The following is a 25,896-nucleotide window of genomic DNA, read 5'->3' as shown; positions in this document are numbered from 1 at the left end:
AAGGAATAAGACTTCTTACATTAAAAAATGTATATAATATCTGAACATGGTAGGTAGTTTTGCTAAACCAGTCCCGATATTCTTCCGCGTCTAATACTCGTCCAATGCTGAAAATAGACAATCCTCGATTACTAGCAACGATTAAAGACACGGGAAACTCGGTGAAATAGACCGGGTCGATTAATTACAGGACCAAGTTCCGTGATCCACGTTTAACGGTGGGGAGACGGGAAACTTATTAGCGAGTTGTTAAGACGAAAATGTCCGCCTCGGTTTCGTTGCTCCATAAATATTCAGCTCGTAAATGATTCAGCCTCCTCGTTCTCTCTTTGTCTCTCCGCTTGATCGTTGTTTCTATAACTGGAGGAACTTACTTTTCAATATAACCGTGTTTGCAGATCCCTGGGAGCAGAATTTCATAAAATCGTTTATGCGAATGAAGTTTACCCGAGTCGGACAACTTTCTAAGAACAACGTCGAGTGGCGAGCGAGCGCGCCCGCCAGGCCGGATACCCGATTTGTTTGCACAACGCTGTAAATACACGGTGAAAACGATAAATATCAAACGTCGTGAATTGGAAACGCCCGGACGAAACCCATAAAACTTCTTTGATATAATTTCAACGAAGGATTCGTCGAGTCGCGGGGTACTTGGGAAAAGAGTGCAGCGCGCGCCGTGCTCCGTATTTTGCTTGCAAAAGGAGCGCGCCATTCGTGTAGACTGAAAGAAGACATCTTTGCGAGTCGAGAGCACCTCTTTTTACAGTTTATGAATATTTATATAGAATCGTCCGATATACATGTTAAGTTAGGTAGTAATAGATTTTGATAGATTCAATTCAGAAATGGAAAAATCGGATGGATCAGAGTAACATTTGTTTCCCATACCGATGTAAATCTGCGCGGTTTCGGGAAAGCAAAGCCGACCTAATACAATTAGTAACGTTCCAGGAAGATTACAGAGGAGTTAACAAGTCGGGCACGATAGGAAGGCTCGTTTTAAATAACGATTAAAATGAACTATTATACGCTTATCGCGGCTTACATAATGTTCTGTTAGTAACGATCATAAGTTGCATGCGAAAGCCCAGCAGAATCTCGGAGGTGATGGCGTGACCCAGCCGCGTTATAAATGTGCGCCGCGCGCGATTCAAGTTTCCGTACATGTGCAAACTTCCGCCTGTGTTCGTATGCTAGAATCTGCGCGCGCTTCGAGTCGAAAAATTGTTATTAGCCCCCTGCAGGTTGCTGTTGATCTGACAGATACACGCGAAAGATGAGCTAGAAAATGAAAGTGTAGATGCAAACAGAGCTTTCAAGTATTTTTTTTTTTTGGAGATATAAACCACCAAAACGGAGAAAAAAACCTAGAAATAATTTTCCATTATTGTATTCCTTGGATGCACCACGATTTCTCACGGAACATTTAGGACTGTGAACAACTAGAATAGTCACCATTTGAATAATTTCTAATACACCACTTCAGTCACACATCAAAAATTTGCATCACTTTAATTTACGACAGAAGGGAATGAAAAGTTGTTTAATATTCCATTCCTAATTACCTCGATCGTCTCTCTGGCAACAGGATAACTTAATAACAACGACAAGGATACAAATAAATATACGAACGGACTAACAGTGGAGGCAAGCATATGGAACGGAATGTAAACCGTAAACAGTATTCGCAATGAAACGTTGATCCAGTTTTAATTAAAACAGCAGCATCTACGTATATAACAGAATGTTGCTGCACCGTGGCTGTTTATCGAAACCGTGTGTAGCACTATTCGATCGACGTTTGTATATCGCAACGTGCTGGCCTGCTCTCCCCAGTAACTCCGCGCCGCACTCGTTGATTTACCGGTGCCGACGTATCGGAATTCTCCGGGAACGCGGGAACGGCGAGCAGAAAAAAAAAGAAGACTAAAATAACGAGCAATAACGACAGGCCGCGCGTTCCAGGAGTGCCCACGCCCGGCCAGATTCTGCACACTGTACGTACGGCAAACGGTAGTTGCCAGCGACGCGGGACGTGAAAGCATCCTCTGGGGGTCGTTGCAGCGCCTTTCGTTTCTCAATTATCGCCGCGAACCGCGCCGATGCCCGGGACGTTTCTACTAATTATCGCATCCGGTCCGACCAATAGTCCCTTCTCTCCCCTTAGAACGTCGATATGGCGGTCCTACAGAATGTGGCACCATCGAGGGGGCCTCTCTGATGCCGGAAATAATATGACGGGGGACGTTGGGGAAACGCGGTAGGCGGCTGACGATTAGGGAAGGAACGAGAAACGGTCCAGGACACGAGGGGACCAATCTGCCGGGAATTCCAGGAACGCAACACACCTTGATCGCCCGCGAAAATGAAATAAGCCAACGAATATTAATTCGGCTACGCCCAGAGGGGGGAACGGTAGCAGTGGAGTGTCTGCCGTTCGATACAGATTATCTGACCTCTCTCCCTTCCGATAGGGAGCGACCCGCGAATCATGCGTTGCCAAGGAAAACGCATCCAGGTCCGACGGCGTTTCCAAAGGGCACCGGGTGTTCGTAAATTCGTTCGATTGAATTCCGTCGAAACCGATTTTTCTTAACCATATTCGAGCGGTGTGCAGAAGTACGTGTACCCTGGAATGATTGCCATTGACCGTTTTCGTAAGATAACTGTATTGTTGCGATGGAATTACTTTGGATATGTAGTACAGGGTGAATGGAGGAAAATTTGATGATAAAACTTACGCATAACTCGATATTCGCGTGAAAATAATGTGGATAATGTGAAGATCCAGCACGGTTACAGATCAACCAGAAAGATCGTTTCCCCTGAGATAGTCTGTCAACCTGAATTCTGATGACACGGTGAATTTAGCCCACGATGAATCCTGACATAATTAACCGTACTTGAGCTACTCCAGGTATACTAGACCCTACGATCTCTATTCTCTAAAAACGCCAACGAAGATCCGCCGGATGAGTCCGGGGGCAAAGATCGCGGAATGGATCCATCTCAGACCCCCAGCCAACCATCGGTCATCACTTATTCAACAAAGCCGGGGCGATAAAACGAAAAGGAAACTCTTCCGGAATCGTGTTCATATAAAGTTTTTTATTCCCCGCCTTGGGCCCGTAGGATCGAAAGTTCACGCAGCCCTTTTAAAAATATCCATAATACATGCCCCGATGTATAATCCTCGTCTTCCCTTCCAAAAGCCTCTCGCAAAAATCTGCGACTCGCCCGCCCCCACCACCTCCGTGTGCACCGACACCGGCTCAGACGTTATAATCCTTATCTCTCTCAAGTTTGCACAAGCCGTTCTTAACATTCGTTTCCGTTTACGACGCGGGGCCAGCCTAGCCAGCCACCATCGCGCGCAGCCGTGCCGCGGAAACGGGTAATTTAATACCTGGATCGGTGCGCGCAGCGCCACCACGATATCAAGACCCGAAGTTCCACGAACCGGAAAAAGGAACCGCTTCGGGTTACTTTAGAAGGGGGGGGGGAGGGGGCAAGCAGCACCCCTCGATTAAAGTTTCATGGTCGTGAAATCGTGCCGAGCCGATTTCAAGAATGCATAGGCTAATCAAAAAGCCCAACGCAGAGGGACTGGGTTGGCGGGGGTGAGAGGGGGTGGTGAACAGGCGCAGCCGAAGAAACGGTGGTACTACGGGGCGATTCATTCGATTTTCTGTGGCCAGGGACCTATACCAGGTGTTCCGTATCAAATTGAACCCAGTTCGGCTCGGTACTCAAGAATAATGAAGTATGGCGGAACTCGCTCGGAGGATAACACGAAAGTTTGTTCAATTTTTTTTGCCGCCGTCGAGACGAGTTTGACGATCACTCGCAAGATTTGAAGTTTCGATATGTACAGGGTTTCCTAGACGAAGGAAGCCACCTAAATATCTCCTTTCTTTTATTGGTACGATGAGAAATGGTTGAAGCACAATTTGAATGGTTTCGAAGGAGAGATATCCTAGAAAAGAACTGACTTTTTAATCATCCTCGGTATTCCTCATTCGAAACCATTGAAATTGCGCTTCAAACGTTGGCATCGTATCATTCAAAAAAACATGGATAATTAGGTGGTCTTCTCCGACCGGGATATCCTGCACAGTTATAAATACTAGATGCTTATGGGGCAGTCGTATGAAACGGAACGTGTTCTACGAATGAATTCACATTTACGTTATCCAGCTGCGAAAGTTCCCGAGGTGTTGGAATATTCCGTGAAGATTACCCACGGCATTGAACGTTCAGACTTCAATTACCTGCAAACACGATTTTGAAGACATCGCCGTCAAATCGTACGGAACTCCCGTAAAACCACTCTCCGAGACTCCCTGGAAATCCAAGGTTACCCGTCGAAAAGCTCCCAGCTAACCGGCATCGGAGAATGAGGGAGAGGGAGAATCGCCGGTAAACTTGGCGTGCATCCGAATTTAATAGCGAGCCGCGCGAAAGAGGGCCGAAGCTATGCATAGCAGATTATTTCAGCGGCTCCTTTGAAACACGATATCGAAACTCTCTCTCTCCCTCCCTCACTTTCTATGTGTACCCAGCCCGTAGGACTTCGGACGAGAGAGGAATTCTTCTCCCCGAGGGATCCTCGTAGCGACGGCGTCGTCGGCTCCGACGCTAGTTTTCCCATCTAATGAATATTTACGTAACGGCGCGCCGAAGAAATTCCGTCGACGGAACGGGTCGCTGCGTTACACGCGCCCCGCGATAATCTTCGGGCCAGGCCGTGCGTAGTATTCACACAAGCTATCCACCAAGACACTCTAGCCCTGAATGGAGAGGGCACGTTGAAATTTCGGTAACGCACGGAGACGCAGAATTGAAATTCGCCGCCGAAGATGACGTTGTTTGTCCCCCAGTCTCGATGTTCCCAGTCGCGGTGTGCGTTCAACGCGACCCGACTTCTCGAGACCGTTCCCTCTATCTCTCTCTATCCCGTCGCACAAATATTTGCGGAAGAATTTGCGCACCGAGCATTATCCGGCGATTCACCCCGCGTCGATTTTCTTCGGTGTTTGGCCGCTTGCGATGGAGCCGGATCTCGGATAAAGATCCGCAGGCGCTAGGCACCCCGCCATCGCCACGGTGGTTTCCGCGCGAGTGTCAGCTGGCTGAGGCTGATTTCTCGCTTCGGGAGTATTTAGCTCTAGGAAACTGCCGTTTACTTTGCCGTCGTAGACGTCACGGTGCCGACGATCCTGTAGGGTTGACTCAATATTGTACAATGTATTCGAGGGACTTAAACTTGAGCTTCTGGAGTCATGGATCACCGTGAACTCTTCAGTTCAGAGTGTTTTTCAATGAGTCTTGGAACAAGGCGCAAAGGTAGCAACGACGATGGGGTTTTACTTTACTTAGAATAAAGTACAGTCTTTTTACTTGATTAGTTTCATGGCCGATCGGTTATCGATTCTCGAGATGCGACACTCCTGATTGAACGTATATACGTGATCATCGTATCGGTCGAATCGATAATCGATGCCCAGATTAGGCTCATTCTGCTTTTGTACGAGCACTGGAGTAATCAGGCTAGTTAACTATACAGTAAATCCTCGATGAGTGTTCGAAGGCTTCTCGTTAATGAACATTAAATATTGCATAAATTAATGAGCATATGCACCTGAAACAAATATCATCGACTTCATAATTCCAAGCTCTATCACTGTGCTAAACCTCATTAAAAATTCAGCGTTAAATCTGGGATATTCTCCTTGTCAGTGCTCAGAGGCCTTCGAACACTCATCGGTGATTTACTGAATCTTTTTCGTCAGATCTCCTTTATTTCCCAAGTTCTATCGTCGACGTAAAGTATATTTGTTATTCCAAAGTGTGATTCGTTGAAAATGAATGTATAATTCTTACGTCGCCCAATGTTCTCACGCTCCCTTTGAAAATGTCCTCCGGGGAAGTGAGCACGGAGTGAGATAAGTTACAGCGGTAATTGTATCTGGCGTACGGTGGGGTAGGCGTGCGCGTGCATTTAAATTTGCAAATTAATCCGGAAGCCGAGTGTCTCCGCAAACACGAGACATTCGACATCGGGTTACCGGATGTTTGCGCTACGCGCTGGCAAAAGACGTGGGAACCGAGATCGCGGAGTCTACCGGATCTCGTCTGACTCCGCTAACTCCGCCGCGATTACCAATTTAAGCGCCTCTTCTTCCCCGGTGCGTATCGATTTATTCTCTGACTGCGTATCGAGGCGTGAATCCTCCTTCTCGCGGTTCAACGAAATCCGCGGAGATGTCAGGAGAGCAATATCACTTGAAATTAGGTACATCTCGCAACAGTCTCGTTGATTTTGCTGATACAGGCGAACTAGGAATGAATCAAAATGAATTGAACATCTGTATCACTGTTTTTATGTAAATATATCGCTCATTTGTTGCAATAACAATGTAACTTAAAGATTACGATTTTAGAGAAAACAAGTTTGAATGTTTTGTTTGCTATGTGTAATTTTATAAATTTACAACTGAAGAAAGTACAGGAAAAACCTTTTTTTTTTAATTACATAAACTACGTGTGGGATGCAACTGGAAAGAATCGTGATTGTAGATGTTACGTGGGGGGTGAGAAATTCATCTAATCGAGCCACCCAGAAGAAGCCAGTGGAAATAGATAATTCCAGGTTAAAAACTATTTCCAACCTCCTTATTCTCACGGAATCATAATTCAAACTGTCGAAAATTACTCCTTAGCCTTTGAAAGTAGAAAATACAACGGAATCACAAACGAGCAACGAGAATCTATAGTTCCCTGGATTGCGACAACCGACTCGTTAGTTCCTACATGCGTCCCATCGTCGTCGTTCCATCCGTGGCGAAGGCCAAGACAGCGAGACACTCGGGCCAGGAAGTCGCGTCAAGTTCGCTAATGGGATTTACATCTCGGTTCGCTCAGTCAGCCAACGGGGGAGATCCATGACGCATCCGGCAGAGGCACGGCACGACGACGACGAGGAGGACGTCTGGCAACCGACCGTTTGACAAACTGAATAATAATAATTACCGCGGCAACGTTTCGTCCCCGTTCACCGGCGTCAGCCAAGCCAATACGACGACTTGTTATTCCAGGAAACACTCGAAATCGCTGTTTGTCACGCACCAGACCTCGGCCGTCGGGTAACTTTCGCGTCGGCCTCGTCCGTGCTGCGTTCCGAAGATGTGCGTTTGTGTGTGAGTGTCTTCGATTTCGCGTCGAAGAAGACGTTAATTAATTCCAGCTCCGTTCCGTCTCGCTTCGCTGTTTTCGAGAAAATGGGAAAAGGGTGGCGGGTGGTTGGGCGATCACCCTTTCCCTCTCCCTCTACCGGTGAATGTATAATATCTTCCCGTTTCGCAGTTCCGCCGCCGTGAAACGCGTCTCGGAACTTCGCGTCGGTGTTCCGATTCACCCCCCGGAGAGTTTACTTTCTTACATATCCTTGAGACGTTAATCGTTACTCTATTAAACTGTTCGAGGAGACGTCAGCGAACTCGAGGACCCCCGTTGTCGTAACGTTCCCGCCCAAGACGATACGATACGATAATTACACCGTTCTTCGTTCCGGGACTTTCGTTGGAAAGTTGCTCTGGATGGTTATAAACACTCAGTCGACGATTGGATACTTTGCAAAGTATATTCCTGATTTCATCCATAATGATTTAACAAGTTGGCAGTCGGTAAGCACCACAGTAAATCCTCGATGAGTATTTTTAATTGATTTACCACAGTGTCAGAGCTTGGAATTATAAAACCAATAATATTTGTTTCAGCCCCACATGGCTATTAGAAAAGCCTCCGAACACTCATCGGGGATTTATTTTATTCAACGAACATTATTACACTTGAGTGGATAGGGCAGAATTATGTTCTAGAGGGTTGCAGGTAATTGGTAGCTACCTTCTCACTAGCTATATCAGTGTCTCAATAGAGGACACTTTGATACTCTTCCGGACTTCTCGGTCCATCCCCCCGTGAAAATCTTCAATCATCGGCACGATTGGCAGCGTCGTCTCGTTCTCAGAGTCGAACGTTCGTAAGAAACGTCCCCTAATTAGCCGTCCTCCACCCGCACGGTAAACGACGCGTGGAGATTCATATTTACCCATCAAATGGAAGTCTCTGAATAACGCAATTCCTCGTGTGTATGTGGGGTTGCACATGCACCGTCACTTTTGCCCAACCGGGCGAAAGGTATTCCGGTGTTCCGTGGTACTTCTGTCCGGATATTTAACAGTCGGTTGTAAAAGGCTCTCTCTCTCCGGACGGCGATCCCCTTTTCGTCGACGTAATCGCCAAAGCTCCGTGAAACTCAAGAGCCGTCGCGCCGGTCCGCCTTTTGCTTTTCGCGCGCGAAGGATTAACTCTGTTCGTCCGTCGGTCTGTCCGTCTATTCGTTCGTTCGAGCTGTACCTACCAGTGGTGGAGCAGTGGGGTAGGTAAAGGGAGCAACGGAGAAACTGGAAGAGATCGCGGAAGAAACAAAGCTCTGAACCAGGATGACGCGGAGAAAGAGAGAGACAGGATTACGAGAGACAAAAACGTGGCAAGTCGGAGAAAAAGTGTGGGCGAGAGAGTTAGGTGCGCTGGCGGCGACCGTTTCAAAAAGGCTTCGAGGAATAGCGAATTCTCTCTTGCTCTATTCCCTCTCCCCCTCCAACCCTAGGCGTCTCGCTGCGGTAAGGTATTCAACCCCGTGGCTGTCCGTGGCAACCCCCCTTTCCTTTTCCACTTACAGGCCGTATAATTTCCCCTCGCCCGTGCATCATACACTCACTTATTTTTGCGCTACAATGAACCGGGCGGACGTGGCGGTGGGTTAAGCTCGGGGGCGGTTAACGGAGGCTCTGACGCGAGACGGAGCGAGACAGAGAGATATGGTGGGAGAACAGGGGTGGAAAGATACATACGAGTCGGAGAGGAGAGAAATTGAGGGGGTGTCGAGTCAAAAGGGGGAGAGAGAGACAGAGGGTGAAAGAGAGAGAGTCGTGGCAACCCTACGAGCCCATGCCCGAATAAATTATTACTTTCGTTCTTGGTGAAGCAATATCTGTGCTAATAGGAAATCACGAAGGGCTTCTAGTCTTCTCCTGCATCCCGCCCCGTCGTCCTTTACGCGTAACGACACTCGTTTCTCTCCTGGATACGTAACGCCGCCGACAAGTCGTCCGTGGGAGGGGGGTTGGGGGTGCGTTTTCCTTTTCGTCGCAACGCGAGGGGAGGAAACAAGAACGATGTGAGAAATTACGCGGGTCCGCGTAAGCCGTGTCCACCGGTTTGCTCTTCTATCTCTATCTCTCTCGCTCTTCCTTTTTTTTTTTTCGGTGCAGAGGTAACGCAGGACCCTTTGGGGCGCGATAAATCGAGGAAATTAGCGGCGTTATGACGCCCGGGGGCGGGCGCCTCGCGAGCAGCGCGCTCAGATTATTCAACGGACGGACGACGGGGACAATTGCGCGCGCTTAGAATAGTTTTATCGTAATCGGCCCGGAGATTTGTCACCTCTGCTTGGGAGAATGATTTCCCGCGAGTTCGGGGTTAATTGCCATGAACGAAAAGCTTTTTCGAATCATTCGTATTGAGTCTCAAGTGGTTTGTTGAATTTTTGGTTGAGTAAGAATTATTGATTCAATGGGGAGATGGAAAGAGGATTAGGTCTGGATTAGGTAAATGATTCCTCTTTTACAATTATAGTATCTATACATATAATTATCTATTATAATACTAATAATAAATTTTAATTTTATGATACAATTGAGAAACGTATTTTGAAATATTAGTTCTTTTTTATAAGGGATACACGACGGAATATACCGATTAGGGGGTGCATATGGTGTTTTAGAGTATTACAGTGATCCTATTAACGGGAACGAAGGGGTTGGCGACATTTGGAAATGAAATTTTTTCATCAGGCCGCCGTTTATACGCCTACGGGAACGGTTCTAGGCGTTTTAACGGGTCCGCTTCGAATTCTATTATCCACGGCCCGACTTATGACTCACAGCGCGGAAGGGAGAGGGAGAGGGGCCTACCCCCGACAAATTAAAACCGCCATGGTTAAATTAACGGTACCCTCGGCGCGATGAGCGTCTAATAAAACAACGTACCGTGCCGTGTAATAAGGGGATGTCCCGGATTTAATGCTCCTACAGGCTATAGCGCCGATAGAGGTCATTTGAAATTACACCCTATAAAACGTTGGAACCGGGTTGAAATTTTAACCTGTACTTTCGATAAACGAGCAACCCCCGCCGCGTTTACTCCCGTACACTAAGATGCCGATTAGTTCGACGTGAAACGCGAATTTCCGCGCAATTGGTTTACAGCTGGAACCTCTGCGGTCCTTTGTGGCGTTACAAATTGGTTTCTCGTAATATTCAGGAAATTACGATTACAGCGTAACGAAAGCATTACGACATCAAGATTATTTGTCTTACAAACGTTAACGTATATACAGAAAAAGAGTTAGATTAGTTTCTAGGAAAAACCCTTTGATTTCTTACAGAATTACAACTCTATATATTAACTTTTAATGAGTTCGAAACAGAAATGGTTGAATTAGTTACTAGTAGCTGTGAATTGCATTTAAATTGCGATTAAACACGAAACAAAATTAAGATGTATGTACATTTCAAAATTAATCCCGCCGATTGCGCGAAGTAAAGCGTTTCAGGTCATCCAGGTATTTTCATATTTTCTTCTGGAACGACAGAGCTCCACATTTTCACGCTTATAAAACTTTTTCATATTCGAATCTGGACCGAGTCGGTGAATACACGAACAACAATAAGCGCGCATCCCCTCTGGGAAGCTTTTGCCGCCCAAGATGCACGAAACGCGAGCTAAACGACTAGCTCAAGACAAGCTCAAAGCAATTACTTTTAATATACAAAAGATTTATGACGCGAAAGAGTCACAGCGAGTCCTTCCGCTCGCGATTTCCTTTGCCCCAACCCCCTCGCCGTTCCTTGTCTTTTGCTCCTTATTTCCTCGACGTTCTCTCTTATTGTTCTTTCATAAACGTACAGAAACGGGGCTAGTTATCCCGAGCTGCCGGCTCGTTTCGTCGTCTCGGGTCAGGAAAATGAAAAAACTCTGCCAGTGACGGCGGCGCGAGCAGCCTGCGATTCGTCACTGTGACAGCTGACGCGCGTCCAGTGATTTCAGCCCCGGAATTATTTCGGTGTCTGCTAACTCACCGATACCGTTTTCTCGTTTCACCACTTCGTTCTTCTTCTCTCCGCCTTCGTGTGCCTTGTTAACAACTTGCGAATAAAGTTCATATCGAAACATTGTCACCGTAAATTGGAACAACGTGTTAGACATCCAGGTTACTGTAAATTTCAATCAACAGTGCGTAGCAGTGAGTTGCAGAGGTATTAAGTTTTCAGAAAGTTATCTCGATGTTTGGAGACATGTTCACCAATTTGGCAAAGGTTAGATCGAGTTCCCCACTGCCGTAATGTTAATTCGGGACGGAAGGTGGTCTGGTCCGTGAATCTTTTCACATACCACGGAAACCACTGCACCGTAAGGGCAATATCGTGAACCTAGATTTTCGGTCGGTACATTACATTTGCCTGAGTTTGCCTGACCACAGGTCCCTTCAACCCTTCATCCTCGAGGGCTGATTTCCAAGAATCCCGGAACACATGCCACAAGGGAGAGTAAAATGTTCTAGGTTTCACGCAACAAACTACTCGTAACAAAATATAATAAAACAGTTTCCAACGGGAAGTAATTCCACCTTTTGATACTGAAGATCGTCCAGACGTTATGTGCTGTACAAATTAATAATATCGCAAGAAGAAAAAATATTCTTCCTCCAACAGCCACTGACTTTGTCTCAAAAATATTCAACATCGTTCCTCGATTTTACAGAAATTCAATCCTATAGAGAGACCACCACCATCTTTTCGAGTTCCGTATCAGATATCTCCTTGCAACTAGCTTCTTCGCGGATATGACAAAGATTCATCGCAGACCATGATCGAAGATCGCCGCAACGATGGCCGGCCATTAAACGTTCGAACGTTCAGTCTTCGTCCGCGCGAAAGTTCACGGGATCGGCGGTCCTTATCGCACGAAATATCTCACGGAAGTCCAGGGTTAGGTTGGCTCGGCTGGTATTGGATGTCCGGGTTATTACAGACGTGATACGGGTTTACGCGAACGTAACGGGTGAAGTTAAGGAGAGATGGTGGGGGGATGGACAGATAGGATCGTGAGTAACCGGACGCACTTGACTGTAAACGACGTGAATGCGCGCGGACTCCATGTTGGGATTATGCGGGCGTTACATCGTCAGCTACAAGCTACGACGACAGGTTCTTCGAGTCCCCGTCGATATTGGATATATGCGTGACGACACACTGTTTACGATCGTCGTCGTATGAGCCTTGGTCGTTGGCGCTCCTCGACGAGTAAGATTGACGTGTCCGTATGTGGGCCAGGACATCTTAATCGAGGTGTCTTTTGTCCTCGTACTGGACATTAATGTCCGTAGGTCGGACGTTTATGGGTTTCTGGATGATTGTTAAGAAAGAAATCGATAGATTGCTTTTGAGTACGAGCAGATAAATGCTCGTTGGTCTGATTCGTAAGAGTGTTCTGACGCATCTGAAGGGGATCTTGAAGAATGCCGGATATGTCACTTCTACTTCAGATATACGAACCACTTCGATGATTCTTGACCCTTCGGGCTGGTAATCTTGTCAGTCAAGCGTGCACCCTCATAGTGTGTCCACGTAATAGCTAAATTTATATTCTATTCGTAAAACTGTACCAAAACTATTATAGGAATAAATCAGTGAAAACTTGATTAACCTATTCGCGTCATATGACGACCAGTACTCGCACGAACATATTATGACGTAGAAATCATACGACAAGCTTAGCACGAAATAGTTCAATTCCTCTTACAGAAATGGAAAAAAATGTAAGTAAAAGGTATGGTGTGTGCCAGAGTAGGGATAAATGAAGCGAAAGTTGTTGACAGTACAAAAAGTATAGTGTTGCCCTTCTTTTAAAACAATGTATTGAGATCTACCATACCCAACACTGATACTAAGAGTATTTAAATACGATTTATAAAATATGAATCACAGCTGAAAGTTCATTACACTTTTAAGGTGACATGGATTTACGACCATTCCTATATTCCTTCCATTAGCGAGTCCAGTTTTAGAATCATATAAATGTTCCATAGCGATCAGATAAACTTATAATCGCAGATCAACAGGGCCGCGAAGAGAAACCGTGACTTTTGTCGAAACGATAGGCCGGTACTGCTTCCACTCGCGCGATTATACCAGCCCGATTTATCGTCCACGGGCAATCGAAGCGACACGATCCCCGGAAGTCGCTTATCGGGACCACCGATTATCGCAATTTCGCGTCGTAATGGCGATTTCGAGCAAAAAGCACAAATTACACCGTCCGCGGATTCAATGTACACCGGCGAAGGGTTAATCGGCGGGGTCGGAGCCAGAGGCCGGTTGCCAGTCGAACCGAACCGTTAATCGGTCCGTCAATTGCCCTTATATTAACAAGAATTTTTATGGCGCTGGTTGCCATTTCTCCCACCCACCGCCAGGCGCAATTAAAACTGGCTGAGCTGGAAAACGATAACAGTGATCAACGTTTAATGTATCGGGGCTCCGATTGCAAGAACTAGCTGGTACGGACCAGCAGCGTCAGCACGGTCATCGCGGCCCACGAAAATACGATACCTCTGAAACCCACCACGGTATATATGTATACTCTGAAACGATACCCGCGACGAAGAGTGCTCGGACTGATATCTGAAAATAATCGGATCAGCCTCGCTTCGCGTCACGTAAATTGTCTTGGTCTTGGCGGCGTTCTCGTATTAATCATTGGAGGGGGCGCCTCCGTGAAAGATTGAGCACTCCAACCACGAAATTCTCCCCCTTCTTCAGTCCCTATCTCTCTCTCTTTGCGTTCCCTTTCCTATCGCTTTCCTCTTTCTTCCTTCTTTCTCCCCTGCTGACTTCGTCTTACAGGCTCATTTTCGGTCCCTTGTGTTTCCTCAAGTTGATCGGTCTTGGCTCTCGGTCCTGTATCCTTCTCCGTCCAATCGGGTGTGTGATATGTTTAACGTTGAATGTAATTTGAAGGATAAGCGGGGGGTGGAGAGAGAGAGAAAGAGCGCACAGGTTGCGCCTTTGACGTTCAGAAATTATGATGTCGGGAAGTTCGAGATTGAAACTACTTTCCCCGGAAAACAGGCAGCCCGCAGGTGGAGGAGCAACGCGGAGCCCCCCTTCTCATGGCGTATTTTCTCCTCCAATCACCGTGTTCGAGTACCCTCCATTATCTTCGCTCCCGTCGATGTTTCCCGGCGACGTTGATTTTTCCGCTGAAACTTTAATCAACGTACCGTACCTTCCTACCTCCCGCCCTCCCGTCTCCGACCGCGTAATTATTCTCCGGGCCGGCACTCGATACACGATGTTTTATTCATCGGGAACTAATCAATTTTGGCATTCTTCCATCGGCGTCGAGTGGTCCCTCGACGACCCGGCCGATCAAGCGACGTTGTTCTGAGACGTCTGAAGAGACGATCATTCGTCTGTACATACACGTCACTTCTGGTCTTCTGAAATAGGGAAATATGGGTGTGCAGGGAAATCTCGTGAATTTCATAATGGTCTTTTCGCGCGGAGCGAAATGGGGCGAGCAATGATTACCATTTTACCATTATGAATTCGCGGAACTAGTCATCGTGTATGCGCAAACGGGCGTCCCGTATACGGTATTTGCATCGTTTAACAATTCCTATAACGTCGTCGGTCGGTTTTCCCGACCAGCTCGAGCCCCGATTGCTCTGCGAGAGTAGTATATTGTCGGTGGAAAGATGTAATATCCGATAGAGCTGTACACGTAAATGGTTTTAAGTGACGGGACTTCTTTTTTTTTCTCGCGAGATCGGTTAGTTTAATTGCGCGTGTACGGTGGCGTGCGCCGATTTCATTACGTAGTCGATCGAGCCGTTGGTCGCCGACAGAAAGAGAGCAAGAGAAAGAGATTGAGAGGAGGGAGAAGAGAGGAAAGTGTGAAAGAGAGAGAAAGACTTCTTACCGATGCATATGTACGGCATAGAGTTACTTTACTTGCCCATTACCGTATGCACGGTGCAACCCTTTTCTCTGTTCAATATGCGCAAACGGCGTTACACCTAGTCTATTCGTAATGCAAATAGATTTCCACGATGAAATTGGATTCATGAATAAATTGTACCCTCCGATAATTTTGTTTTGTTCCGTGTGCACCGTGCCCCGACATATTTTCCTCCCCTGTGCGCGCGCTCGCGGACCCAGGCAGATTCCCCGGCTAATGCGTTTACGACGCTCGAATTCCCCATTGCGGGATACTTTGTTACTTTTAACTACTGTTTGATAAAAGTTATCACGATCAGAGCCCGGCTGCAATCTGACCGTTATACAGAGCGCTCCAATTTATGGGACCGGCCGAAATGTCGCGGCTGGCTTTAATGACGTGGGGGGGGCGACGATTACGGAAAGAATTGGTTCGATGTAGTAGCTACCATCAATTGATTTAACGATCATTAACTAATTCTGTTATTAGTGATACTAAAGATTTGGTAGGTCAATCGAACCGAAAAGTTAGAGATGAAGGAAGCAAATGTTACATATGCCTAAAGTATTTTTTAACCGAAAATCATGAGAATATTCGACTGATTCGAGAAACGAATGTAAATTGTATACCATCCAAAAATCACAGTGGATACACGATAACCTAATGAATGTGGTTGAATCTACAACTGCGTTTTCAGTTAACATCGTGAATAAAACGAGTGGCTAACGACAGGAGAACGATGTTAATATTCATTTACACGTTTCGTTTTCGGAGTTATGAATTAAAATCGAAACAGAGTGCATTGAACCGCGGGGGTAGGAGGGGTGGTGTTTTTACGCCGAGCAAACACGATAACTAATTAACAGTAATTTGCATTCGTTCGATCATCAAAACGACGCCCGGTTGTAAAGCTTCTCCCCCTGTATACCTCGAAGCTCATGCTAGCTTAATAATACGTGTATTAAATTGCAGGGAACGCAATTAATTTAGATTTCCTCGGGAATATTGTACTCGGATCTATCAAAGCTTTACGCAAATAACATCGACCGCTAACGTTTCCTCCGGATCTACGGAAATTGCGTTGTCATCGACTGTGATCCACATGGTGTGGTTGAAAAAAAAATGTCCGGCTTGGTGGAAGAGAGAGAGTTAGAAAAAACGAAGACACGCTCACGCGTGTGTAACCGACACGCTCGCGCGTTTTTAGCGAAATACATTTTCCGTCGGTTCGACGATACACAACGGGAGAGCCGTGGAAAAAAAAAAAAATTGAAACACCGTTCCCGTGCAGTTAACAAATTACCTTTTGACGCGGTCGCGCGCGACACGCGGCCAACGGAAATTAATATTTTAACGGGTGACAGGACATTAGCGCGTCTCGCGGAATCGAAAAGCGGAAACGAACGATGATCGAATTTGTCGACTGCTTATTGCGAAATATTTCAGGCGCGATTTTTACGCTTTGTCCTGCCATCGGAACGGCACCGCGTGTTCGACTGTGACTCGCGTTAACATTCGAAAGGGGTCAGGATCGATTTCGTCGGTCCCGTCTAGGCTTCCACGACGACAGCACTTGTTGATTTTTCACTAAATAATAATGGATAGTACTAGTTGAAGGCGAATCGCACGACTCTCATAGATTCGAAAATCAAACGCGAACGAGGTATCGTGTTTATTATGCTTTTTACAGAATTACAATACAATTACGGCCTCGGAAATTTTTCCTTCACCCCAGGATAATCTTTACCTTCAATCTTGTTCGCCAGTTTGTCTAACAACGAGAAAAGAAGAAAATGGGTGATGGGAGAGCGTGTTTCATCGTTCGCGAGGCAACATCAGGCATGTTCGAGACCGTCCGCCGCATCTTTAATGATGTACCGTCGGATTCCGCGTTACCCTCTCCCCCATCAACCAACAAAACGGAACGAAAACGTTATTATCCTTAATGAGATGTTCCTTCGATACTTCCGGTAATTACTAAAAAATTCCCCGCGTCTCATTTTTCCTCTAGATACCGGCTGAGTGTCTGGACTTTTCCGACTTATAAGTGAAAAATTCTAAACAATTCTGTGAGTTGTTTAGTAATTTGCACACGATGAGAATCAGAAAATCAAGTCTAAGGCCAACTTAATTTGTACGCATGATTGTATGACCATATTTGATCCTCAAGATGAATGGCGTACGTTTTCGTAATTTCCACCCTGTACACTTATAATTCTCTCGGATTTCCATTAAAGTCTACCACAAAACCTTCTCACCGCTTTCCCATAAATTAATGTATCCTCCGAAAATACATATTTCTCGCCGGAATTACGCGAAAAGCTCTTTGAAATCGATCACGGATCCGACTAAAAGTGTTATAAGTCGAGATCTTAAAAGCTCGTAGTACGATCGCGTTTCCATATTGTGGCGTGCGTGAAGGGGAGGGGGGTCGAATCGCGCGAACGATAAACCGACGAATGAAAAAGAATTCGTTAAACCGTGATATTAAGAGGAAGATATCGGGGCTTTTTACGATGTGCATTACGCCGAGCGAGGAAGGGGGAATGTAAAAACGTACGTGCCTTCCCCTGACCGCCGACAAGCCTGCTGTGCCAACCCCGACGGGCCTGGCATTCTTGCGGTAATATGTGTGAAATTGCGAGGGGTGCATTTTTAGCCCTGCATTTTGAGATTGCATTCCGAGAATAGTCTCAAATTTTTGCCCCTTTCCGTTGTTCGCGCCCCGACAATTTTACAAAGGGGTAGGGAGGTAAAGGGTGGGCAACTTGAACCCGACCCGCGCGGGTCGCATTTCGTGAAACAAAAGGGGAGGTTAAAGGGAATATTTTTCTGCGACATGATCACGGCTGGATGAGAATTAAACCTGGAAATTCCCTGGTTTTTATTACAGATCAGAGAGGTCTACCGTTTCTCGTGTACACGGAATAATTCAGAAGTAACTCTTCGTTTTTTTGTTGTTGTTGCAACGGTTCTATTTTCCTATAACGATAAAGTCTGAACGTTGAATTACACGGGTGACGTAAATGTCTCCGTGCCACGGCAAGAAATGATGCAAATCTTTTTACCGAATATAAACCACTCGTAACACGAGAATGAATAATGAGATTCCTGTATTCCCCCACTTTCCGTATAACGAAGTTCCGCGAATGTTTCTTGCAAACGATTCGACTCTTCGAAAGTTTCGAGTACCGTATAACCGTTTTATATTTCGGTAAAAGCTACCCCTCCGTCGAGTAGCGACGCGCGACATCAAAGGAAAACATCAATTACGATGCCTGGCTGGTATAACCAGCCATTGAATTAATTCGAATCGACAAGTGCATATTTATTATGCTTCTTTTGTTATTCATTATACAATACATTAGTTTACGCATCCTTTCATTTAATTAATCATTAATACAGAAAGCGATCTTTTATACGAAGTTGCACATCGATCGTTGTTCGACCGAGCGCAAAAAGGTTGGTCGCCGACCATCGTGAAATATTCCGTCCCGTGGATCGGTAAATCTCGCGATGGAATGGGAAAAAGGGAGGAGCTGGGAAGAAGTGTCCGCGGTCGTAATACGGAAAATTAAATTGCGAAAAGTAAACACCGCGGGAACGAAGTGAAAATGGGTCGACGGCCTCACTTATGCGCGCGGTAGACTGTTATTGCGGAAGTTTATAGTCGACGACGTCATAATAAAGATTGCAATCTTTAATGTAAGCATGAATATGGACATCATTGCGCTGTACGCGCACTTTCAAAGGAACGTGCCGCGGCATTTCACCTAGATAAAACGAAATGTCCGAAGCTCTGCGCCGTATTAACGCTTAAATTAAATAGTAACAGGGTTGATTGCCGTTTATGGACGCCGTCGTCGTCTTTTGATCACTTCCTTATGTATTCGAAAATGAGAATACAACACCGCGGTAAAAACAGGGTATTAATTGCTCGAAAAGTCACCCTACCCAATTTTATTTCACTCGAGTATCAATACGGAATCGTGACACGAATGTAATGCGTAGCAAAACGAACCATATTTCTCTTTAACAAACAAGCCTGGGCGACCTCTTTTCATCTTGAACCTTTCAATCACAACATTCGCGCGAAAGAGTTCCCAGTACAGGCCAGCAGCCTCGCTGTTTACCCACGCCGCGGCAATAACAGGAAATCGAGGAGCATTGATGTTTCCGTTGGAACAATATCGGAAAAGATCGCGCGCACGGCACGTACCGGCGATACCGGTAATGTTGTTCAAACACGGCGGAGCCGGCGGGTCGAGCAACAACTCGGAAAATATTAACACTGGCGAAACATCGAAATTAACGTTCGCTCCAGCTCGATGTGAACCCGGGGGGAAGCGGGAACGGGATCAAACGGACTCGTCGCGACTTTCCCGCTCGAATTGTCGCGCGAACGTTCCATGGAAAAGCACTCGTCACTCCCCGGTCCTCGTCGAATTTCCAAAATCATTTGGTTGCGGATGAGCACGCCAACCTCGCTACCATGCGATCAACTTCATTTACATACGCGTGTGTGTGTGTTCCTGCAACTGCATTCAACGTAAAATATGCTGTCTCGAAATCAAGTATGTCCCGTTAAATCGCACTTATTAATACAGTATTCCGTTGATCACTATCTGACTGGTTCTACACGATTTTTGTCACGGCGTTATCCTTACTATCTGAGTGAGAGGGGCATGGAACCAGTCAAGTGCATACTTTGTTGCTCCCCTCCCCCTGCTTTTGTTGCCGTTGCTCGGGCTTCAGGAAAAAAAAACAGATTTACGTAGGTCGGAAACATTTCCTGACAATAATCGACGGAACACTGTACACACCTTGTGGCATCCTTCTTATCTGAATCTCCACTACTACGATCGTGTATAGTTCAGCAATAGTAGTCGTGGCATGTCATTTCACGACACCCTGTACAAGGAGACATAATGAAGTGACAATCACCGAGTTTGATGCAACTCCGTGACAAAGTAGCTCTCATAAAAGTATCGTTTCAGCTGCTATCATAACAGTGACAATAGCAACAGATATCTTACTGTATCCTAATTGTCCAATGAACTACCTAGTCTCTCGTCGTTCAACAGAAACATGATTTCTAATTGAATATATACCGAACTGAATCCCGTTATCGACATATAAGGATTCTCATATGAAAACGAGTCACCCCGTAGATACTGCGACTGGGCGCGAGTACAACGGGAGCGTGAGTATCCGAGCTTGAAACGCGGGTCGATCGAGTGGCGGATGTTTCGGATGACGAGGCCGCGCGCGTACGCGTATCGGCACGTGAAAAGCTCGGTGCTCGCGTCGTTGCCCCTCGCCGCGTGCGCGCCGTTAGCCATACACCGGCCATATTCACGGGAACGTGCGCATTCAGAAAAATGCACGCATAACCGATGAACGGGTTCGCCTGGCTCGGTAACGTCGCCTAACTACGTCCGACGGGGGTTAGGTAGCCTTTCTTCCGCGGAAATTCCACGACTGGAAATATGCTCGAGGGCGCTTTACGGTTTGTCGAGCACGGTTCACTCCCCGGATAGCGTCGACGGGAAGACGAACTTCCTGTTTCGATGCATGCACTCTGTCCCTTTGTTGCTGCCTTTTCATTCCTTCTTACGAATACGACGACTACGTATGATCGCGGACGATGCATTTGAAAGAAGAAAATTCGATTTATATAGACGATTTTAGTTTATTGTCGAAGACTTCCGGTTTGGCTGCCTTATTTCTGTAATCGGCAGAAACTGTCTTGTACATTTTAATTATTTCTTAGAGGGTCCGGCCGAATAATATGTACAAGCAGGCATAAGAAGAAACTATGTAATAAAGTTTTGTTACTCTCGACTAGCACGTCTGATCATTGCATTCCGTTTCTACTTACTACCGTGACGAATACACGCGTTTCAGTTTAATTATCAGATTCGATTTTTATTCTATATTCTTATCTTATTTTTCCAGAAGGAATAATATGCTGTCGTCGCTTGTGCTATCGTCGTTGAGTGTTTTTCGAATGAAAGTTCACCGTCTCCTAAAGACATCGCTTACCATGCACTCTAATCACTATCCTCGTTCACCTCGATGATAATTGACGACGCTGAATTTCCATTTTTTCTCGCTCTCGCGAAATGTCGCGCGGAAACATCCAGGGAATCTTAATGCGCCTAATGGCGTTCGTGACCATTTTCGACAGGAGGGTGGAGGGGCAAAAGGGCGAAGGCAACAAGAAACGAAAGAATTGTCGAGCCGGGTGCACGTTTGTCGGAGCGACGTGGGGCTTCGTCGCGGTTAGGAGGTTTGACCCCGACGACGTTGGGGGCCACGGTAATTTGTGCCGCGACAATTGTACCCGCGGGAGCTGTTCGGCATCGCGCCTACGTACACAAGCCCGGGATATCGCCGCGAATGGAAACGCTCACACGTAAACAAGAGAGCCGCCCGACGCGAGTGGATTGGTTGTCGGTGGAAGGGAAAGGCGTCGTGCGAGACCGTGGAATGGAAATGTGCACGGGGATAGATAAGAATAAAAGCAGGGAGGTAAACAAAGATAGGAGGGAAGCTGCGGGATAAGAGGAAAAATGCTGGGAGGAAAAAGAAATTGATTAAGCGACGACGGTGAAATTGAAAGGGGAAGGGAGCACTCGAGAAGAAAATTTTATTCCTACAGCCTGAGGGAATCATTATAGAAAGTTAAATATCCCTTTTTTTTAAAGGAGTAACTTCTGTTTCGAATCTTTAGCTGATATCTTTGTACCGGAATTCCATTCTCGAATTAATTGGCAATACATTTTTGGACCAATTAGTAAGTGTCTGTCTATAATCATCGTATTTTGGCGGAAACCTTCCATTCTATCGTAATGGACAATTTTTTTTAAATCCATCCACTAGGTATAGTAGTATCTTGTCTATCGAACATGTTAGCATATCACTTGTTAGCGAGTTCCACTTGAAATATCGAAGGCACACAGGACACATATTGATAGACGTTATGTAACCGGCAAAAAGAAGAACTCAGACTCTCGAGCATCTTATATCCCCGTAATATCAAACTTTCGTAATATGTTGCACGCGAGAAACAAGATTTAGATGCTCAAAGTCGTCGGAAGTTTCGTATCCCTTCCGTTCAATAACAGGGAAAGAAGCCAGAAGGAACATGCTCGGTGGGTATCGACGTTACGAACAATGGAATGATCGTTCCCCGTGTTCCGCGAACAGTTATTATACATCTCCCACGAAAATACTGGCTGCTTAACGAACCTATTCAATTTATCATCTAGCTCGGTTCCATTACACGATCCAATTAGCCAGCTCCCAAAGGCGGAGGGACACATTATTCTTGTTAACTCTCTTACTCGAAGTCCCTAGCCGTTCGTTACGGGAACTAATTAATTACAAGAATTTTTTCTCGCCCACCATTTCGACGAAATACAAACGAGCCTGACACCTTCAGCCACTGTTACGTTTCCCTTGCTCGTTGTCGCGAGCGGGAAAAACTTGGAACACAATTTACAGGGTGTCTCAGGTCAGATAGTATAATCGGACTGGTGGTGATTCTATTAGAAGAGGTAAGTTATTTTTAAGAAAATTTGGTTTGAAGATTCATCTAAATCACGTGGATTTATGATGGCAATCAGTGGAAACAGCCTGCAATGAACAAACGCCAGGTCCTATTCTTATTGATCGTGTATCCAACAAATATTCAAATTCGATTATCTCGTAAACGAAGCATCACCTGGAGAAATGTTATTCATCTTCTTCGACTTATTCTTTCTTATAGAATCACCTCCTGTCCAGTTGTACTACCCACCTTGAGATTTGTAAATTTAGTACAATTATCATAAAGCCCTCCTTGAAGTCATGTTATATTAATGAAAACAACTAGCAGTAAAATAATCTACACTGATCACGTTTCGCGGACCACTCCGTATACGCTTCACCTTCTAATAAGGTGATTAATGTCCATCGAGTAAAAACCGCGACGTCGAACTCTGAATTTTCATCGTTCGCCATCGTGTCCTATTAAATTTAAATTCGTGGAAAACTTTAAAGCTCTTTAAATGTTCCGACCATTCGTGGGAACAACGGTGTACCGTTTAATTCGAAATTTTCATGAAAGTTCCACGTCGTCTTCGCTACCCCCGTTTCGGCTCCGTGCACCTCGACCACGGCCCAGAGTATCCCCAATATTTAAAACGGGATCTTCCGCGAGAACTCGAGGGCCTCGGGATTGTTCCTCGCCCGGTACAAAATCCTCCACTCGTTTCGCCTAGCTTGGCCTTAACGGGGAAGCGATCGAAACGTTGAGACATGTAAAGCGCAGGGGCCATATCGTGCCGCAGTAGAAGAGAGAAGTTCCGTGCACTTCGTGACAGCTCCTCGTATTTCTCCTCGAGCACTCGAAAGAGAGAACTCTCCGGGAGGCCGTGGACGATTAAGCCCTTCCACAATCCCCCCCCGCGACTCCTTCCAGACCTCCAGCGCGCGAGAGACGTATCAATTTCCTTTAATGTCACTTTGACGATGCCATTAACAGATAGACACACACCGGCTCTATCTACCCCACCGTTTACCTTACGTCTACCTTTCCAACAGTCAATTGAAGATGCCCGTCCAGTGTTACGGAAAGACTCGTAGACGCGACGATACTCGGGGGCTCTAAAGCTCCTTTTCTGAGCGTCCGTTGCAGACTCGTTTCTACTTGCTGGATGTTATATCTAAGTGCACGATAATACCAATGTCGCGTTGAAACACAATGTACACGCTCACAAGGTTAGATTGTTAGAAGTCTGTCGGTAGACAATCATTTTGGGGCATGTGTACATCGTTCTACACCAGTGTTTCCCAAATGGGGCGTACGACCCACCGAGGGGCAATTTGAATAATTTGGGAGGCGATGAGTAAATTACTGACATTCGTCACCTCATTGGCAACAGGTTCAATGTTACAGTGTTAATGTTAAACTTTTTCAGAACTCCATTCACTATTATTGTAGGGGGTATCGAGATCTTTGAGGCGTTGTGGTGGCGCATGTTCTACACCTTTGAGATCAACACGTTTATTGCCTCCTGCTCTCGAATAATACATGCAATCATTAAATCACCCTGTCACTCCACGAAAATGCCCATGATCTAGGCCTACCTTCAAAAAGGCCTGCTTCCCAGACATACTGTAGACAAACGTGAAGGATGATCCTTTCCTATTTGTATATACTATAAGTAGATCAGGGTCATATACCAAAAAAAAAAGTATTTCGGTCTTTGACGACGAGCAGCATGATTCTCTCCTTCTCCCCGATTGGAAAAAGTATATTCCAATAGTATAATCCACTATTATCCACTTGACAACAGTTCTGATGACCAACGCTTACAACTGTTCAAACACTTCCCATCGATTTTCTTACATGTACGAAACTCGATGCAATTTCCCTTAAATAGCTTCCGCCAGGTGTGTAAAAACCCCAATACAAGCTCGTGCCACCCCTTTAACCACGTTCTCCTGACCCGCTAACACCTACCGGACAAAAGTTTCGCCCTACCCCCGCATCCGAGCGAATGACTAATAAACCACACATCGACCTATCGAACGAAAGCGGAAGCAGAGAAACGTAATGAACAGAAACGCGCCCGCGCACTCTCACGCGGGCCAGGTACATATACATTCCAATTTCCACACGGAACAAGAACAGCCGGGGCAGGTTGTACGTGTACGTCGTCGATCACGTGAACGGTCGGGTCCGCTTTCGAGAGCTACCGGCGTCGGAACAATGGCCATTGTATCCGGGAATCTGGGAATTAGCCGTCACCTAGGGTCCACGCGCGCGCGCGCGCGCACGACACAGAGAGAGAGAGACCGGGCCCGTTTCAAGGATCACGACGTAGGACGGGCCGCGCGTCAAAAGGCTTAATCGCGACGACGACGGCGTCAAAGCCAACGCGGCCGATACGAGACGCGCGCGCGGGCGCACACATTAACCGGATTCCAGCACGCTTAGACGCGTGTGCTGCCGGCAGATCGTCTGGGAACTGCTTTAGAACACGCTGTCATACAAGGATACATGCTACATTTTGATATAATGCTGTACGTTACATCGTGTCCGCGCCGTGGGTACGTATACACTGTGCTAGGAGACAGACTGTGCGGACGCCGACATACAAAACAAATTTATGAGAGGTGGAAGCCTTTCTGCTTTGATATGAATGCTCTGAAGTGGATCCGAGTTCGTTGCTTTCATGGAGAAATTACTGTACCTACTGAAAGGTGTTAGGTCAGTACTTCCCCTTCCAAACGTTCTTTCGTGCCTTCTAGAGACAAATAAGGTTGCACTCTTGTCTCTGTTACTCCATGGTAATAGCGGACGGTGGCGGGAACAACGGTTACCTCCCGGGAGTCAATCTTTCCTAGCACTGTACTAAGTGACAAGGGATTAATACTCTAGGAACTATGCGATGAACATGTTCCAACTGTACACTTCGAAGATATTCCGCTGATACGTCGATCCCTTTTCATTCCGTACGAATTGTATCGTTACTATTGTTATCACATTGTGCCGTCTGACTCATCAATATCATCAGCCAATGCAATAGAACGATTCGTCTATAGGCATTGCACTTGTTCCTATGAACACCCGTATCGATAATCCAAAGTATTCTAGTTTCAATGGCTACCACTCTTCGCGCAAGGAAAACAGGAGCTTCCTTCAAAAGGTAGGCATATATCAAAGGAAAATCCACGCAGACTGAACGTAAAGATATCAGAGAACACCTGGTCCACGGT

Source organism: Dufourea novaeangliae, unplaced genomic scaffold, assembly GCF_001272555.1.
Source record: "Dufourea novaeangliae isolate 0120121106 unplaced genomic scaffold, ASM127255v1 scaffold49, whole genome shotgun sequence".
In the NCBI taxonomy this organism is placed as follows: domain Eukaryota; kingdom Metazoa; phylum Arthropoda; class Insecta; order Hymenoptera; family Halictidae; genus Dufourea; species Dufourea novaeangliae.
Note: the sequence above shows the minus strand (reverse complement) of the source record.